The sequence below is a fragment of the Myodes glareolus genome, chromosome 19, assembly GCF_982192425.1.
Source record: "Myodes glareolus chromosome 19, mMyoGla1.1, whole genome shotgun sequence".
Classification (NCBI taxonomy): domain Eukaryota; kingdom Metazoa; phylum Chordata; class Mammalia; order Rodentia; family Cricetidae; genus Myodes; species Myodes glareolus.
The window spans coordinates 40,009,459-40,022,036 of NC_142044.1; the positions used below are offsets into that span (position 1 = coordinate 40,009,459).

At 45.5% G+C, this 12,578-nt stretch overlaps 1 protein-coding gene across 7 annotated transcripts in view; it reads right to left on the minus strand.

Annotated features, from left to right (window-relative positions):
* Positions 1–4,898, minus strand: part of Sgsm3 (small G protein signaling modulator 3) — a 31,260-nt gene extending 26,362 nt beyond the window's left edge. For 2 of the 7 annotated variants that reach the window (XM_048454721.3, XM_048454722.3), the window contains exon 1: positions 4,762–4,898. The gene's annotated coding sequence lies outside the window, so the exon portion shown is untranslated. Of the gene's footprint in view, positions 1–4,320; positions 4,565–4,761 lie in introns of those variants that run through there. The other 5 variants (XM_085678337.2, XM_048454716.3, XM_048454720.3 and 2 more) reach the window with 3 other exon arrangements.
* Between the last annotated feature and the right edge of the window lie 7,680 nt (positions 4,899–12,578).

A 12,578-nucleotide genomic window follows, 5' to 3' on the forward strand; every position in this document is an offset into this window, starting at 1 on the left:
TGCTTTAAAATGCAGGAAATGTACGGCTGGGTGCGTGGCACACGCCTTGAATTTCAGTACTCAAGAAGCAGAGGTACTGGATGCCTGTGAATTTGAAGCCAGCATAGCCTACACACCAGTTCCAGGGCAGCCAGAGTTACATGCAGACCCTGCCTCCTAAAGGGGGGGGGGGGGGGACGACTACAAATATGAATACAACTGGAAGAGACACACAGTGTTACAAGATCATAGCTAACTGTGCCTACTGAAAAAAGGCTAATGTCTCATTTGTAGGTGATCATAAGGCAATGAGACTACATTTTCAAAAGAGGAGTAATTTATTATATAATGTAATATTTTAAAAACCAATGCTGTCAAAATAGCTGATAAGCCACACAGAAAACTTAGCCTCATTATTTAGTCACATGCTACTACGAGCACTCATCTCTACCACGCTGAGCTCAATAATCCCATAAGGCATTCAGCCTCCAAGTGATCACCCTAGGGAGAGAGGTGAGGTGGTGAACAAGACAAAGGCCCTACTCTTCAAGAGCTCACACCGAAAGCTGGTAGTACAAAGACAGACTTGTGGTTCAGTTCCTAGTCTGTCGGACTCCAAAGCCTGCACTTTATCTTTCAACCGTATCACTTCTCATGGGGGAGGGGGTGATGCCTCCCTGGAAGAAAAAGCCACACACACGGGAAAATACCACTTCCAGAGTAAGGGAAGGTTTCTCTCTGTCAGTGGTCCAGCATCTTTCCCCAGTTCCCAAGACTAAAGTCTTCGATGGAAGTATTTACATAAGATACTGACAGTTTCCAACGTTTGTCTTCTTGGTTCCTAAGCCCCCAGGCAAAATTTACAGACGGAGGGATACACAGTAGATATTTGGTACAAGACTGAATGAACTTCAGGATGGTAGAAGCCAGACTGTAATATGCTAAGGAGTAAATGAAAGAGAGGGATAGGATCTGCCCTCCATTTTTTAAGACAAATTTCATGTATCCCAGACTGACTCGAACTATCTGTGTAGTTGAGGATGACTTAAAACTCCTGATCCCCCTTGCCTCCACTGGGATTACAGGGAGGTACCACATCCAAGCACTGGATGCTAAAGGTCAAACCCAGGGCTTCATGCATGTTAGACAACAAATCTACAAATTGAGCTACATCCCCAGGCCCAGAATCTGCTTTTTTATTTTTAAGATTTATTTATTAAGAGGGCACCAGATCTCATTACAGATGGTTGTGAGCCACCATGTGGTTGTTGGGAATTGAACTCAGGACCTCTGGAAGAGCAGCCATTGCTCTTAACCTCTGAGCCATTTCCCCAGCCCCAGAATCTGCTTTTTAAGAATAAATAATAGAAAGAAAAATGGACCAGATGTGGTGGCACACACCTTTAATCCCAGCACTCAGGAGGCAGAGGCAGGTGGATCTGTGTGAGTTCAAGGCCAGCCTGGGCTATAGAGCGAGTTTCAGGACAGTTAGAGCTGCGTAAAAGAGAGATCTTATCTCCAAAAAACATAAAATATAAACAAATAAATAAAATGGAAGAAGCTATAATAATTTCTGGGGAAATATGACCACAGTAGTAATGTTTCATATAATAAGATTGAACAAGGAATATAACTCAGTGGTAGAGTTTGGCTACCATACAAGAGTCCCTAGGTTTAATTTCAAGTGTTACATTAAAAGGGAGGAGTGAGCTGGGCGATGGTGGTGCATGCCTTTAATCCCAGCACTCGGGAGGCAGAGGCAGGCGGGTCTCTGTGAGTTTGAAGCAAGCCTGATCTACAAGAGCTAGTTCCAGGGAGAAACCTTGTCTGGAAAAAAAAAATCACAAAAAGAAAAAAATAAAAAGGAGTGGGACCAAAAATAAGTAAAGACTTAAACACACTAGCTTTTGTTATGGTTTTGCAGCACTGGTATTGAACACAGTACATACATACATACATACATACATACATACCAGACCTTGCACATAGCAGGTAACTAAGCCACATTCTCAGTACTTTGAATATAATTGTTAATAAGGAAATACAAAACACTGTGAAAGGAGCAGGAATGATGGGTATGGTGGGACACATCTGTAATCCCACACTTGGAAAGCAGAGGCAGGAGGATCTTGAGATCTAGGCTATTCAGCAAGCATTATGGGGGAGTGGGAGGAACTGGGGGTTTTAGAGCTAGAGAGGTGGCTAGAAGTTGGCTTTGGCACAGCGTGAGAAAATCATTTAACTTCTAGGCCTTATTTACACGTATGTAAAATACAGTAACAGCTATCATTGACTGTGACAATTACAGTGTTTATTAGACAAAGGGGACTCGGTAACTGCCTCCAACAGATTACTACCGCAAGTAGAAGCCACACTCCTGGGCTAACCTCTCCCAACTAGCTGTCCTATCCGGATTTCCTGTCCAAGTCTGTGTTACAAGCAATGACAAACAGGATCTTTATTTCTCCTGCGTACCACCCTTTGTGCTAGTCCCACTTCCTCATGACAGCATGAGCTCCTGCGTGGCTGCTGTGGAAAACTACTGCTGCCAGCTGAATGAGAGGCCATCTGGAGAACAAGCCAATGAAAGTGATGGTAGGTCACCGAATCTACGAGATCCTGGACTTCCGCCAAAATCTTCATTGGTAATGAAGAAGAGATAACGTGAAAACACACACACGGTTTTTTTGTGACTCTAAGCCAGTAAGATGCAGCCACTCCAGGCACAGTGTGACCAAAGCAATGGTCTCCTGAGTCACTTTCTCAGAATCTCCCTCATTCCTCTGACATACTATCCACCCCAGTTCATTCTCCTGTCAATGTGAAGAGTTCCCAAATTCACAAAGAAAGAAGGTTGGTGTGTTTTTTATGGAGAGGCAACTTTTGTTCAGAACGTTTTCTTTCTGCTAGGAACTAAACCAAAGGTCTCATCGTGGTAAACCAGCACTCTACCCAAGCCACATCCAGGATTCCTCACAGTCCCATCAAATTCATGTTTGTCCATGAGGCATATCCATCAATCCAAAAACCTCCCCTCTCACACAGATCATACACATCTGTGGTTAAAAACGGAAAGAAGGTAGGGTGTAAGGCCAGGTGGTGGTGGTGCATGGCTTAAATCCCAACCCTTGGGAAGTAGAGACAGGTGGATTTTCAAAGCTACAGAGAAACCCTGTCTCGAAAAACCAAAAAAAGAAAGGAAGGAAAGAAGAGAGAGAGAGAGAGAGAGAGAGAGAGAGAGAGAGAGAGAGAGAGAGACTTGATACATGCTTCTAAGCCCAACATCTAAGAGACAGAGGCAGGAAACTTAGCCTGGTCTACAAAAGAAAAGCTCCAGACGAGCTATCAACAAAGAGCAGCAGCAATAATCAGGGGCTGGAGCCATAGCTCAGTGGACAAGGGTGAAGACTGCTCTAGCAGAGAACCTGAATTTGGTTCCTAGAACCCATGACAATCTCACAACTGCCTACACCTTTAGCTCCAGCAGATCTAAAGCCACCTTCCGACTTTTGCAGGTACCTACCCTACATGCACTTGTGAATACACATGTGCGCTGGCAACACACACAGACACTAAATAAATAAATAATAAATCTTAAAAGTTTCAATCCAATCAAACAAAAAATCAAGATGGGCTAAATGAAAAAGCTACATTAAGGATCTGGGGGCAGCTCAGTAGTGAAGGGAGGCCCTGGGTTCCACACCATGACAAAGTATAAGTAACAGCTACACTTGATCAGGAGTATCAAAATCAACAACAAAGAAGCAAGGTATCAACCTTTACTTAGAACGAACAGCAAACTGCTCATGGAAAACAGAAAGAAATGAATATGTCAAACACAGATGACTAATGCATACAGTTCAGAGAGACCTGGAAACTAAGAAAAGGAATGAGGAGTAAAGAACTGGGAAATGTGTGCCCCTTTAAACTTAGTCACCAGCACAGTCAGAAAAGCTACAAACAAAAAGATGAAACTGAAAATTAGTCCCATTAAAAATCTGATTTTTCAGGGCTTGAGAGTGCACACCTTTAATCCCAGCACTTGGGAAGCAGAACAGAGGCCAGCCTGGGCTACATAGGGAGCTGTCTCAAAAAAACAAGCTTGAGTTTACCTAGAAAGATTTCTTTTACGGGATTTTTTTTTAAAAAAAAGTATTCTGGATCATTTCTAAATATCCCACCAAACAACAACAAAACCAAACCCACCGAGACCCATCACAAGTTCCATAGGTAGCATGAGGCTGGAAGATTCGACACAATCTGTCACCGAAAAAGAAACTTTGAAGCATCTGCATTTCCCATTATTGCATTATTGTCATATTAAAGCAGCCGGATCCGCACCTCAATCTCAGAGTAATTTCCAGAATTCCAACCGGAAGCACACCAGGCGACCCTGCCTAAATGTTCGCCTCAGTTTCCCCGATGCTAACACCCGGACGCGCTTGGACCGGCCCAGATGCTGAACCTGAGTCTTAAATGAAGACACCCAAGTTCGCTCTGGAAGAGTTGCCACCTGCCGAGACGCCCACAGCGGCCCCACGTCACAGGCAGGAGTCCCCGCGTCAGGCGCAGTTTCTCCGAGTCGCCGGGCGGGCGCCGCCGGAGGGGGTGGGTCTGTCACGCGCGTCCCGGGTCGCCGTGGGAGCAGACGCCGCAGCAGCCCGCCGCCCCCCTTCGGGGCGGCACGCGCCGCCTCTCCCTCAGTCCCCCACCGCTGCCCGCGGCCTCCACCCAAGGGACAGCTGAGAGTCCGCCTCGCGGGGAGACTCGCACCCCACTCACCTGTCTCGCGGCCACCTCAGCAGGACGGGCTCCGGGCTGGCTCCCAGTCAGCGCGCAGCGGCCCGTCTGCGCACGCGCAAACCGCAGAGCCGGCGGCCGCGGAGCATGCTGGGGGCTGTAGTTCCTGGAGAGACTGGATCGCTGGATTCCAGGCCGTCTTTTGGGGATGCCTCTTGCGCCCGGTCCGTAGTGTGAGCAGCTGGGGAGCGGGGTTAGAGCAGTCAGGATGAGGAGACTGGCCTTCTCTTTCAGGCTCACAGAACAATCCTCCAGACCAGCTTAATCCAGTTTTCCATCAGTCAGGCCCTGGGGGAAGCACTAATTGGTCGAGGTTATGACCAAGAAGGGTGCAGTGTGTGGAGCCTGAAGGCTTGCTTTTGAATCACTGTGTCAACATTTAAAGTACCCATGGGAACCCAGAACTTCAGGTTCCTGTGAGAACGCGATGTGTTGGAAAACATTTAAACACAGTACCAAAGAACAATCCAGAAAGATGGCAACTGTCACTGCTGGCAAGGAATCTATCTTGAAAATGCCCTTGCCTCATTTCAGAAAGGCCATCAGCTGCTTCAGCAGCATTATAGGCACATCTCATTTAAATCTGAAGACACTGGGGCTAAGAGCTGCTTTCCAATGTCAACCCCTGTTCCTAGTGTTGATTTGCCGCTGTGTCCAGGTGAATGAAAGCAAAGACTACAGAACACAAGGCAGCCTCAGTCGGGACCTGGCTGTACAATATTTGGCTTACAATAAGTACTTTAGCAGGTTGTTCAGGTCTCCCATGCACAAGAATGCGCTGAACACAGAGTGAATGGTCTCATTCCATTTGTTGCAAGAATTCCTTCCCTGGGAGACTCAAGTCTTTGTAAGGTCCCAATGATAGATTGATAGATCCGAGTACAATACCACTGAAGTTCAACCCAGAGAGCCAATGAGTCTAGTAGGCTTACTTACAGATCACAGGTGATGGATTGTCTACAGGAGCGTGGGTGACCACAAGCGGCCATACTGCCGTCTTCACCAAAGCTGAGCAGATACAGTCCCTCTCAATTTCCCAAGCCTACACAATCAGACACATTCTGAGATCCTGAGGCCACGTGCAATTAGAACAGAACTGCCCCCAAATGGCTACGAGGAGTGGGGGCGGGGGGGGGGGACGAGGAGCGGCTATGATCTCAGCTGTGGGGGGAACAGTTACCCTCTTTTCAGGACCTCCTTCTATGAGGGATGCAAACAGCCCTACTGTGATGGCTGATAGCAAATAGACACAGCTGATGTCGTGATGGCCGAAGCTGTTTTGCTCAGAGGACTGATGTGCAACACCATTTAGAGAAGGATTGATCAGAATTATGAGAGCTGCTAAGTGGCAAATCGAGATCTGCATTTATTCCCTAAGAAGTTTATTTGTCGTCTTAGCTGCAGCAGCCTTCTGATTGTGTGCGACCCTCCCCCAGCACACACATGAAAAACTTATAGATGTTTTTACTTTCTGTGTTAGTGTTTTACCTGTATGTTTATGTATCATGTGTATGACTGGCGCTTGGGGAGGTCAGAAAAAGGCATCAAATCCCTTGGAACTGGAGTTACGGTTGGTTCTGAATCACCACATGGTGCAGGAATTGAACCCCAGTCGTCTACAAGAGCATCAAGTGCTCTTAGTTGCTGAGTCATCTCTCCGGCCCCTCAGTTTTTATTTATTTATTTATTTTTATTTTAGACACGGTCTCGCAATGTAGCTTTGGCTGTCCTGTAGCTCTCTATGTAGACCAACGTGGCTAAAAATCTCAGAAATCTACTTGCCTGGGCCTTTCAAGTGTTGCGGGTAAAGGGGTATATCATTATGTCTGCTTATGAAACATTTCTTATTTCAAAATGTGACAGTAAGAACTCCAGTCAGAATTTCTAGTCAGAAATCAGGACGAAAAAAACGAAAACTGTTTATAGCTCCTTAGACAGTGAGAGCTCAGGGCAAGGCCCCTCTCAATTCTGAGAATGTCAAATATGTGGAAAATGGGACCCAGCGTATTGACATAATTCAGGCCAGCTGCGTGCGTGAGAAAACCAACACCTGCCCCATGATGCAAAGTAAACAGGGGAAGCTGTACCAGCCAAAACCAAAGAGTGGCAGAGACTTCTCCGAATCAAAAAGTTGTTTTTGAAGCTGGGCAATGGGGTGCATGCCAATAATCCCAGCACTTGGGAAGCGGAGGTAGGTGGATCTCTGTGAGTTCAAGACCAGCCTGGTCTACAGAGTGAGTTCCAGACAGCCAGGGCTGTTATACAGAGAAACCCTATCACAAACAAACAAACAAACAAACAGAAGCTGGGCATGAATGACTTAAGTTTTTAATCACAGAATTTGGGAGGTAGAGGCAGGAGGATCTCTGAGTTCGAGGCCAGCCTGGTCTGCAGTTCCAGGACAACCAGGACTACGCGGAGAAACTGTCTCAAAAACAAAGTCAACCAAACAAAAAAGTAATACTTATTTCTCCTAGGCTATCACAAAATAAACAAAACCATTTGTTTGTATTGAGACAACTTATTGCAGCCCAGGCTGTTGTTGAATTCATGATCCTCCTGCCTCAGCACACCCAAGTGCTGGGCTCAGAAGCCAAGCTAGAAAGCAACGTGCACTCCAATGTGTGTGTGTATGTATGTGCCCCTTCCCAGGTCTCATGTAGCCCAAGATGGCCTCAAACTCCATGTGGCCAAGGATGACCTTCATTTCTGATCCCCCATCCCATCTCCTGTATGCAGAGATGATTCATGGGTGTGTGTCACTATGGTTTATAATTGAACATTTTTATTTTCTAGTTTATGTACATTGGTGTTTTGTCTGTAATTACGTCTGTGTAAGGGTAGCAGAAGTCCCGGAACTGGGGTTACAGACAGTTGTGAGTTGACACGTGGGTGCAGGGAATCGAACCCGGGTCCTGTGGCAGAACAGCCAGTGCTCTCTGGCTGAGTCATCTCTCCAGCACCCAAAGTCTGTTATTCTCTTTTCATCCTTGGGGGAAAAGTGAGCAACTCACTTAGCTGATGAACCATGGGCTAAAGTCTTACTTAAACTTAGTTTGGATTTTTGCATTACATTTCAGATGTGTTTATCTATACTCTTACAAACAGCACTATCCTAATTAGAACATGTTAAAGACAGACAGCTGTCTTATTAAAATTTAAAACCATGGGAGAGGTATTACAGTCAGAAGTTCAAAAGCCCGCTTTCCAGTGCCCTCAAGCCATGGGCATTGACAGGAGAGCAGTGGAGGATGGAAACTGACGCGTGCCCTTTGTGGGGCATCTCTTCCCCAAACTCACACTTGGTCTTACTGTTAGATACAAACTAGATATTCCCTTGTGAGGATTACAAATGAGGAACTCACCGGGCAGTGGTGGCACATGCATTTAATCCCAGCACTCGGGAGACAGAGGCAGGCGGATCTCTGTAGTTCGAGGCCAGCCTGGTCTACTGAGCGAGGTAGAGGACAGGCTCCAGAGAAACTCTGTCTCGAACCTCCCCCATAAAAAAGGAATGAGGGTCTCTGCAGTCTGCAGTAGGTCTTAAATTCTCATGTAACATTTGGTCCTACTAGGTCTTCCAATGGCCTTGAAATTCTAGACAGAATGTATCTCAGTTTTTCTTTTCTTTTTTTTTTTTTTTAAAGAATTCACTTATTTTTATGTGCTTTGGTGTTTTGCCTATATAAGGGTGCCAGATCCCCTGGGACTGGAGTTACAGACAGTTGTGAGCTGCCATGTGGGTGCTGGGAATTGAACCCAGGTCTGCTAGAGGAGCAGCCAGTGCCCGTAACTGCTGAGTCATCTCTCCAGCCCCAACAGCTCAGTCTCTGAAGGTCGGACTTTTATTTCCCAGTTACGTATGCATTTATAATTTATTTACTTTAGTGTTTGTTGTGGAGGTCACGTACCATGGCATGTCTGTAGAGGTCGGAAGACATCTTGCCTGAGTCTTTCACCATGTGGGCTCGAAAAATTAAATCACGTTGTCAAGCTTGGCAGCAAGCTTCTCTGTACACAGAGCCATCTTACCGGCCTCTTGTGTTTGGGGAAAGATTCTCACGTAGCCCAGGCAGGCTTTGAACTCCTGATCCTCCTGCCCCCACCTCCCACGTGTTTGGATTACAGGTGTGCACCACTCTGCTCAGCTAGAATTAGGACTTTCCATGAAGGAATTACCATGCACTCAACACTAAACCCTTTTCTTGAGAAAGCTGGCTTACCAGCTTTTAATCCCAGCACTTGGCACTCGGGAAGTAGGGGCAGGGGGATCTCTGTGAGTTCGAGGCCTCAGACATCCAGAGCTACCAAGTGAGACGACGGGTTTTGGTATTTTTTTTTTTAAGTTGGCTTAGCAGAATTTCTCTGTGCATGGCACTTTACAAGGTGGTATATTATACCAGACGCCCAGCAAAGACACCAAATTCTAATTGGTATCTATAGTTAGAACTAGTTCACTTTGCAAGAAAAAAGTGTCCATCCATTAGACTACATGTGCAGTAAAGGTCATCTCATGTGTGTAACATATGTGAAGTCCAGTATTTTAAAATATATGCTACAATGACTGCTGCGGAATCCTGTTCCTCACGCACAGAAGCCATTACCATGGCTATCAGAGCAGCCGTAGCTACCCATAAACCACCACCACAGTCAGAACTGTCAATGCTCTCTCATACAAGTACCGGGCCGGGAGGGACATTAGACCCTCACCTGAGATTCCAACTATCCTTCCTGCCTCCTCTCCCCAGACACAGATGAGTCTGCCCAGCTTCATAAAGACTTAAGAGGAACACAGGGCAATTGGAAGGTTAAGTAAAGTAGGGGTGCCATCTATCCAGCTGAGATTTTTCAATGATGCGGTTATTTTGGGATCACCCATGCTCCTGTAGCAAACCAGTACACTTGAAGGTTCAACAAGCTGGACTCAGGTGGAACTGTGTCTTTGGTCTGTTGTGGGTGGGTGCCTGATCTGGCATGAGTAGATGTTTGCTCACGACTCCCTAGGAAAAGTTAACAATGACAAAAATGTGTGAGGGTTTGAAAGAAAATGGCCCTCAAAGGGAGTGGCACTATTAGGAGGTGTGACCTTGTTGGAATCGGTATGGCCTTGATGGAGGAAGTATGTCACTGTGGGGGTGGGCTTTGAGGTCTTCTATGCTCAAGCTACTCCCAGTGTCACAGACTACTTCCTGTTGCCCACACGCTACAGCTACTTCTCCAGCATCATGTCTGCCTGCATGTTGCCATGTCCCACAGTGATAATGGACTGAACCTCTGAAAATGTAAGCCACCCCAATTAGATGTTTTCCTTTATAAGAGTTGCTGTGGTCATGGTGTCTCTTCACAGCAATAGAAATCCTAACTAAGACAAAAAAAAGGTAATTTTTCTTCCAAATGGAATTCTGGCACAGAAAAAGGCCATTAGCTAAAGACTGAAGACTTTAGTTAACAGGAACTTATCAATGCTGGTTAATTTGACAACTGTTTTGTGCATCTACGCCAATGAGGTTGGCTGCGTAGACTGTAGAGGGAAACACTTCTGTGAATAAATCTGAAATTACTATTTTGAGGTGGGAATCTGGCACAGCCATACTTGATGGGAATGGCAGAAGTCATAAAGCCAGCACAGCTGTTTGCCAAAGAGCCAGCAAAGCTGAGCCACATGGTGGCCATCACGTCACCTTTGGGTTTCATCTCCACCTGTTGGATATTTGGGAGACTTTTAGTATTTGTACAATTTGGGGATCTTGGAATGATGGAAATTTTCTTATGAATCATTTATGCCTTCTCCCATGAATGCTGCTTCTAAGCCTCCCCAGGATGGTCCTGAGCATACTGTTCTCCCCACTTTAGGGAGAGATCCTTATCTACTTGAAGGTCTTCCTTACGTCTTGGAGGTTGTGACACACATAAAGAAGCCAGAGGTCTCTTTACAAGGCTATGAGATATTCTTAAAACATCTGTCCTTGAACTTATACAGGAACAAGATATTCAAAACATAGTAAATTCAAAAAGGTCAACAAGATTCGGTGGGCTAGAGGAGTTGGCCAACAGTTCAGATTACAAGCTTCTTCCCACTATACACCAGGCAATTAGGTAGCACACACGGCAACAGTCAGATTAGCTGAAGTGACCTCTGCCCTACACAGAGACTTATATTGATGAGCAAAGAACGGAGTGGAAAGATGAAAAAAGAATGAGATGTCAGAACCTCCCTTTCTTAGAAAAGAGGCACATGCAGAACCTCTGGGGTGTCATGTGACCAAGCAACAACAGAATGCCGGGATTAGACATACACATTCCATAAAGATATAAGATGTGAACATCATATTATGCCAGAATTTGAAATAATAACTGCAGCAGCTTTGGCCTGAGGATATTTCCTGGGCACTCTGACCATTAGAAGTTACTAGTACACTGCTTGGGACATGGCAGTATGCCTAGGAGGACTTGAAGATTGTTTTGGTCTAATGTCCTTGTACCACAAAAGCAACCAACCTAAGAACAACTTGTCATATACCTCTAGATTCTTAAAAATTGGGCTCTGAGGTTGATGAGGAAAAATAGTTTCGAAAGATAGCTGTTTATCAGTGATGTCAAAACTTGAGGGAAAATGATTGGGAATGATAATTCTCTTCTGTTGTAGTTTATTAATAATGGCTAAAAGATGAGCAAAAGGAAGTAAAACACATGCCCAAAACCAAAAATGATTGATCTACATAAATGTATCCCTCCTTACTAAATTCTGTATAAGGAAGCACTCTGGCTGCTAGTCAGTCAGACTGCAGGATTCTCCTGACTGTCATGGCCTGGCTCCTTCCCTCCCTCGCCAACTCCTTACATCCTCTGCCAGAGATGAGCTTCCTCTCTGTCCACCTCTCCTGAAACAAAAGGAAGAAGTGTCCCATGTCTTATTTCTCACTTGTTTGCCACTCTTGCATTCAGCCATCTTCAGACCCCACCCTCATCTGGAGTTGGACTCCGGCAGAAATCCCCATGGAGATTAGGCTGGTCTCAAACTTGCCACTGCCACCCAAATGCTGAAATACCTCTACTACCATTAGAAACCACTCTAAAATTAAGTTCTTTGAGACAAACATTACACATATGTTGATGCTGCGCTATGTATCCCCTGCTCTTCTGGCTTAACTATTGCCTGATTGATTGGCAGACTAACAGGGTCTCTGTAGCCCTGGCTCCCGTAAAACTCACTATGTAGACCAGGCCTGCCTCCACTTAAGAGTTCTGTTTTTGTACCACACCTGGCTAGCTTAAAATTTACCTCTTCCTATCTATGTACCATTCATACATTGACACAAGGTCTTGTGTAATCCAGACTGACCAGGGGTTTACTATGTAGCAGAGACTACTTTTAAACTCTGGATCCTCCTGCCTCCACATCCCAAGTGCTTGGACTACAGACATGTGCCACATCCTGCCCCATTTAAAACTGTTTACTAGTTGAGTTTCGTACATGTTTGATAATGCTTACTCCCCCAGGTCTTCTCAGATCCACCCTACTCTCTACTTACCCAATTTTGTGTATTTTTTTAATCCTTCGTAACCAATTTCAATTTGAGACATGGTTTCTCTATGTAGCTTTGGAGCTTGTTCTGGAACTCACTCTGTAGACCAGGCTGGCCTCGAACTCACAGAGATCCACTTACCTCTACCTTCTGAGTGTTGGGACATTAAATGTGTACACCACCAGCTCCATCCCACCTGCCTTTATTTTCTTTCTTCAAGACAGGGTTTTTTCTGTGTAACAGTCCTAGCTGTCCTAGAACTCACTTTGTAGA